Source organism: Molothrus aeneus, chromosome 8 (genome assembly GCF_037042795.1).
Source record: "Molothrus aeneus isolate 106 chromosome 8, BPBGC_Maene_1.0, whole genome shotgun sequence".
NCBI lineage: Eukaryota > Metazoa > Chordata > Aves > Passeriformes > Icteridae > Molothrus > Molothrus aeneus.
This window is the reverse complement of record NC_089653.1, coordinates 15,904,186-15,911,560: the sequence shown is the minus strand read 5'-3', so window position 1 is coordinate 15,911,560 and position 7,375 is coordinate 15,904,186.

The window sequence follows — 7,375 nt, the reverse complement described above, 5'->3', positions numbered from 1 at the left end:
AAAAATCGTCTGGCAGCACCAAAAATAATACAAAGTCTGAAAGAGCAACTTGTACTGGTAAGTTTGTTTGGTTGGTTTTTTTAATAAAAACAAACACTTCTTACTCTAGGGCCACAGTTTCTATCTTACATCCTACAGCTTATATGAAATAAAGTTGAATTTTCTTTTTTTCCATCTCTTTTCCTAATCACTGGTAAAAATCTGGCATTCAACTTTGCTTCTGATCTCCCAACTTAAAATACTGAATGGAAACAATCCATTGTTTCCGTGACATTAGTAACAATGAATCTAAGGAAATTATTTTCCAGCAAAACCAACAAGTATGGGACTGCAGTGAGCTGCCCCCCTGGCCCTGGCCAGCTATCATGATCTAACAGAGAATACATGGATTGTAAGGTCACTGAAAGACAAGGGAAACACAACTGATATTGATGTAAGGGAAAACAAGCTTAGAGAAGTCTAATTGTTAGTCCAGTCAGTTCAATGAAGAACTATTCAAGTGGGACAGGGCCCACTGCAGGCCCTCAGTCTCCTTTAAGACACAGAGGTCCCCCATTATCAGTGGCCATGCCTGATTAATCGCTTACTCAGGCACTCATCTGCAAATGACCTGAGCTCTGTAACTGACCCCAATGGGACCACCAGGGCTCCCCCAGTGCTGAGCAATTATTCAATGGTCCACTGTGGCATTCAGCTGTCACCCACACACCAAAGAAACCCATTTTACAATACAAAATGCTTTGTGATACTTCCTTTAAAATGTATTCATGTGAAGACACATTTTGTGAGGCAAAATCCTTTAAAAATAACCACAATAGAGAAGCAATTGGAGTGAATTAATTTTACCTGATTCAACTGGCAGCCATTATAATTACAAAACCAGCTCAGCTTGCTATAGAATTCTCTGTTGATACACTTTTATCTTGAAGAGCGGTAAAGAAAGAAAAGCATTTAAAGGCACCTTATTATCTTCCTGATTGCTGATGAGGGCAGGAGCTGAATCTGGCTCTCACTACATGCTATCTTCAGTAAGGAGTGTATCAATAAAAGGAGCAAAATGTAACAGAACTTACAGAGTCCCTTATTCCATAGAAAATGGTTTAGAAGCCAGTTTCACCATTATAGAAAAAAGTATATAAAAAACCAGCAAAATACTCAAACTGGGATAGATTTCAGAATTCAAGCTACAGGTTAATCTATCTACAGCTTGCTGAAAGTCGGTAGGAGTTTGACGTCATAGCTGACATCTAAGCTTTGAACTTGAGCATTACAGCCTTCTTTGATTTAAATGCTATCCCCAATACCACTCACAAGAGAGTTATGTCATGGAAATGAAGGTTGGTGGCACATTTACTTATTACACTACAAGAAAAATATATACAATGATACTGTCTTCCAAAGTAAAGTTGCAAATTTAATTGCTTTTCTGAAATTATCCTGAATTAAATACTTGCAAGCTCTAATCTTGTGTGTTCTAAAGACTTTAAGATAGTAAAATAAGCTCTTCATCACAGTTTCATGAAGAGTACAATGGAAAAATAAATCCTATGGTAAATATCTGGCAGTAAAAGGATAATGAAGCCAATATAGAGTGGCCTAAGGATTGAAACTGGCCAGGGAATAAAAAGCAACAGACTAGTTCATATTTTCCCTGTCTCCTGCGGCATTAAATCTTTCTTGAGAGAGAAATTGCACCTACCCATTTTCCCAAAAGAAGGATGGATTACCAGAAGTGATGGGTAAAAAGCAATGTACATAACTGTCTAAGAGCATCACATTTTTTCAGCCTATTCTCTTAATGATACAACATGATAGATACAGTTACTCTGAAGGGTATTATTCTTTTTTGCCCATATGCCAAGAGCAGCTTTTGCCAAAAACATGAGAAGTATTACAAAGTTGCTGTGAGAGATTTAAAATCAAGTTAATTACTCATCTATGTGAGAAAGGAAACATCTGCCTTAGGAAAACCACCAACCAACCAATTTTCCTTTTGAAAATGGTCAGACATTATTCAAGCCCAAAACATAAGAGAACATATAGGTGGGCATCAGATCCAATGTGGATTTTCAACATGCTTCTGATGTTATAGCAGGATGTAGCCCACAGACAGATTGCATTTCATCATACTGCTTGGAGCTTCCCATTTGTTTATTTTTTGATAACTGTAAATTCATTCGAATTTGGCTACAGAATAAAAAAATTTTCCCTGATATGAAGCATGATTCTTACCATATAATAAATCCCTGTTCCAAAATAAGGGACTACTACCCAAACACATAATAATTTTAAAAACCTATATATACTTTTATTTCAGGAAAAAAAAAATCACTGTGAAAAATTTCAGACCAAATGTTTCATTTGAGCTACAAACCACTAAAGAGATGCTCTTGCAACAGAAATTGGTGTAACAGTGAGTAATAGCAGCCCTACCCACAGTGGGGGAAAAGGATCCAGCCTGGGAGAGTGCTGAGGCAGAGCTGAGTCATGCCCTGTCCCTGTGGCTGCCCAGCAGAGACTCAGTGAGCAGACACAAACAGCAATGTGCAAGCACTTGCCTGAAACCTTTTGGCCAAGGAGAGAGCCATGGTTGGCCTCAAGACCCAGGGCAGTCAATAGAAAAAGTCTTCCATTGATTTTAAGGGCCTTGTGTTCAGCTCTGCAATGTTTGTTTACATGCAACCCAAGCTATTCTGCAAGTTTCCAGCCTGGCCAAACTTCCAAGCATGAGTTACAATGGAAACTGGAATGCATTCAAATGTTATTGTCTCTTCAGAGTGGAGCCAAATTCACACTAAAAAGCGCTGTTTAACAGATAGGAATATGTTGATTTCCCAAAAACTGTGCAGTATCAAATGGCAATGTTAAAAAAAAAAAAAACAGAATTCTGTTTTCAGGCCAGGAGAAAGAGTGGAATAGCAATCTGAGCCTGTTCCAGCTTCACAAAATGCAGACTATTGCTGGGCTTGCAACATATCCACTGATAACAGAAAGTAGAAGGGATCACTGTGCAGTTTTGTTGTTATTTAAAGGTTCTTTCAATCAATAAGTTACTTAGATGTGCAATTTTCCACCTGAGCCATAGAAAGGTAGCAGAGTATTCCTTATTAACATATTTCAGCTTTCTTCCTTAGAGTGTGCAAACCGCTGTTACATAATGTTTAATACAACACATTTCAGTATTTTAGGCAGGTGTTTTGCTTCTGAGACCCTGTAGAGGGCATTATGAAACACAAACGCTGCCTCTTCCCAAGGCCTACATTTCTGGGACTGTAATGGGAGCAGAGCTAATGAGGATGCAGTGAAATTCAGCAGATACACCCACTTCTTAACACTTCTGTGCATACATAAGGTAAAAGAATCACCATCTTTCTGCTGCCAGTAAATCTGCCAGATATAGCAAGGTCTGGGACCCTTTTCCTGGACCTGAAATAATTTCTTTTCACTTGCTTGTAAATGTGGGGTTTGTATATGAGTTTGCTGTAATTAGGTTCTGCAAGCCTCACTACTGATATTCAGTGCAGTAATACCAAAGCAATACTTCACCTCACAATCCCATTGTTTTTCTCTTTCTCTTTAGTATTTTCTCCTGTTGCAAGGCTTACTCTAACTTAGGAGTGTCTCATGTTCTTCTCCTTCCCAGTCCACTGAGTGGCACCAAAGTTTTTTCTTAACCCTTTGCTTTTCTGTTTTATTGCAGAGAATAAAAGTAAATCACTGCAAGAGTGGTGTCCATCCACCCTGAAGGGTGGTGATAACACATCTGTACCTAAGAGATCCCCATGAATATCACCTGCCTTAAAATGGGTCTGAGGAAGAGGACAGGCCTGGACAAAGTGTTGCTGGGGTGTTTCAGTTATGGGAAAGCTCTTTCCATCACCACTGGAGTAGATGGTTTGTTCTTATGAAAACCTGAAACCCATCAGGGATCACCAAGGACAGTGACAGCTCCTCATAAATCTTCTATTCCCTGGATGGTCTGTTAACTGAATAAAGAAAACAGACCAAGCTGTCACATCCTCTCCCTATCTTCCTAGATTTTTGGAACAGTTGAAACTTGCAACAGGCTCAAGCTCATTTTCATTCAAGAGCATGTGGAAATAGAAGGCACGATGGGAGGGGCTGTCTTTACAATAGATTGACTCTGAATTAATCCAAGTGGAAAGATGCATGCCTCTTGGTTTTTTTTCAAAAGAGTGTCTAATAGGATTAATTTCAAGGTTGTGGATGTGAGTTACCATGTTCTATTCGAAGCAAGGCAGAAAGGGCCCTAGTGCTGGGCATTAAGGGGCTCCCTGCCAGCCAGTTCTGCTCCATGCTTCTTTGCCAATTAATCTTGCAATGTCTGCCCCAAACAAACAGGTTACCAATGATAAATAAACAGCTAAATGCTCATTTAGCATTTCTGTATCTCCTTTTCACTTGTTTTTATGCTCTGGAGCTGGCCATTCAGACACAAGAGGTGAAAGGTAGAAGAGGGACAGACACACAAGAATCTGCACCCATTCTTATTCCAGAAGATCTCCTTAGGGAACATCTGCCTGAATTCCCCAGGAGCAGGTGTGTACAAGGAAGGGGAAAAGCAAAATGAGCCAAGAGGAGCTGTCCAAAGGCAGCTGCCACTGATCTGTGACCTGTAGGCCACATAGTATTTAATGCTAAAGGAAATGTGTGTTTGCACCTACTTCTCAGCAACTTCACTCTGAAGGACATGGTAATTTATATTAACCATAAAAACCTTTTGGGTATTGCCTTTTGGGTTGAAAGGTGTGCAGAGTGGAGGAACTGAGGCATTTCATTTCAACAGAACAACTGCATTGAGGGGTGCAGTCAATGGTCATGTACCATGCTCCCCAACTAAGCTTGGATAAAGATCTCAGCCTAGAATTATAAAGAATATATGCTGGACATTCAGAGGGGATTAGCAAAGGAGAAATGATTTTGTTGTTGAGCCTAATAGCAATAGATGTTTGCTATTTAGAGTCACTTAAAAAGGTATAACTTTTGGAGATTTTTGAGCTAAGCAGAAAGGAATCAGCCTGTGCTCCCTACTCCAGCATTCTCTGCAGCAAAACTTCAGTCTCAGTCATTAAAGTAAAAATTCTTTGAGTTATGTTTTTGCTAAATAACACCTATGCATGATAACACTTGAGTTATGAAGACACAGATCTGAAAGGCTTAAAAGCTCTCCACAGCAGCCAGATATACCCATCTTTTATTGGCTGAATTTCCATGCCTACTGTTTCTCATTTCAGAATCTATGGTTATCACAGAAAAATGTCTGGTTCCTCTTTCTGCTCTGTACCACATGTGACAAAAGACACTGTAAAGCCTGTCTGGGCAAGTATTTACTTCTTCCCATCCCTACCACTCCCAATGAATCTCTTTGAGGACTGCTATAATCCTGACAAAGTGTTTGCCTCATACATTGATATGTACCACATCAAATTTTCAGGAAGCATTGTAGTACAGATCTCAGAACCCCTCATTAATGGGTTATCTGTCCTAGAGGCCTTTTTAGTACTCTGCAGGATCTCTGTAGTCAAGTTAGAAAGCAGCTAAGAAACTGTACTGCCTCTGTCACAGGATTCCACATAGGGTCAGCTCAGCTGGGAGGAGGTGATCCTTGAATATTAACCATCTTTCTTGGAACGCTCTTCCCTCCAGGACCTTATCCCATGGCTCTGTGCCAAGCAGATCCCTGAAGAGGCCAAAGTCTGCTCTCCTCGAGTCTGGGGCAAGGACTTTGCTGTGCACCCTTTTCACTGTCCTAACACTTCAACAATCCACCATGCCCTGGTCACTCCAGCCAAGGCTGCCCTGGAGCTTCACATCCCCCACCAGGCCCTCCTTTTTTGTGAGAACAAGACCAAGCATAGCACCTCTTCTTGTTGGCTCTCTGTCACTTGGAGAAAGAAGTTACCTTCAGTGTATTCCAGGAACCCCCTGGATCACCTATGCTCTGCTGTGGTGTCCCTCCAACAGATACTGGGGTGGCTGAAAGAATACATGAAGACCAGGCTGCCTCTTCCACTCATTCCTCCTGGTTAGCACTGTAATGCCACTGTCCTGCCCTCCTTTCATCCTGACCCATAAGCCCTCAGCCAGCTCCTCATGCAGCCCCAGGCACAGCTCCATGCACTCCAGCTGGACATTAACATAGATGGTTACAGCTCTTGCTTGTCTCCCTTGCTTGTCCTTCCTGAAGTACCTGAATTCTTTCATTCCAGTACTCCAATCATAGGATCCATCCCACACATGTCCATGATTCCACAGCCCTGCAGATCTGGACACATTTCTAACTCCTCTTAATTACTCCCAATGCTACATGCATTTGCACCTAAATCTAGCATTCTGCATTTAAATCTAGCCCCCAGTGAAGCTTTGGACTGGCTGGATTTCCTTTGTGCTGCTCTTCAGGGGCTCTCCTGTTGACATGTGACCCCTCTCCAGGCTCTGGGCATCTCCTGCTGGCCTGGCATTCAGCTGATAGGAGTGGGAGGAGCTGAAGGTCCCTTCCCACAGAAACTTTAAAGCCCTGCCTGCCAGCTTGGCAAGCCCGTGACTGAGGATGCTCTTCCCCTTGTCTGACAGATGGAGCCCATCTGCCCCCAGCAGACCAGGTTTCCAAGCAGAATCCCATGTTCCAGGTAGTTGAAGCAGGCCTTGTCCTTGCTGGTGCAAGCTTTCATTCTCCTGCAGGACTGGCCTCTCTTCCTCCCTCTCTCCCTCCTTCCTGTGGGTGCCAGCAGGAAAGTTTGGATCTGTCTTGCTGTGGGGCCACTGCACACTGTGCTTGGAGGCAGCTCTCCAGCTCCTTCCCAGCCTCCCTGACATGACTCGCCCATCTCAGCACCTCCTGCAGCTCAGCCAACTGTTGCAAATATTCAAATTGTAATTAGAAGGAAGTGTCAGACCAGCCACATTAGCACTGATGTTGCAAACACACTGCAGCTTGATTTACACAACAACATTTTGACAGCACAATTATGTCAGTTAAAAACTGGGAAGAGCACAGCTACAACATCTTAGCTATGACAGAGCTGACGAAATCACTCCTTGTTGAGTTCACACTGAATCTGATATATTTTCTTCTGAAGCAGAACTGGAGCTGTACAGGGACTGCTCAGCTGGAAAACAAGCTGTGAAGGCAAGAAAGTACAGCCAGGGAGCAATGATGAGCGATTGGAAGAAGTACAATTAGCACACATGGATCCACAAGAGGATTAATTCCTTTTTAAAACCTTTGTAATTTTCTCTAGAAGAGAAGCTCCTACTGAATTCAATAGGCTATTGAGGGTCTATCTAAAGTTCACACAGCAACTGAGATGAGTCCATGACTGTAACAATTAAATTGTTATTATTAGGAACCTGG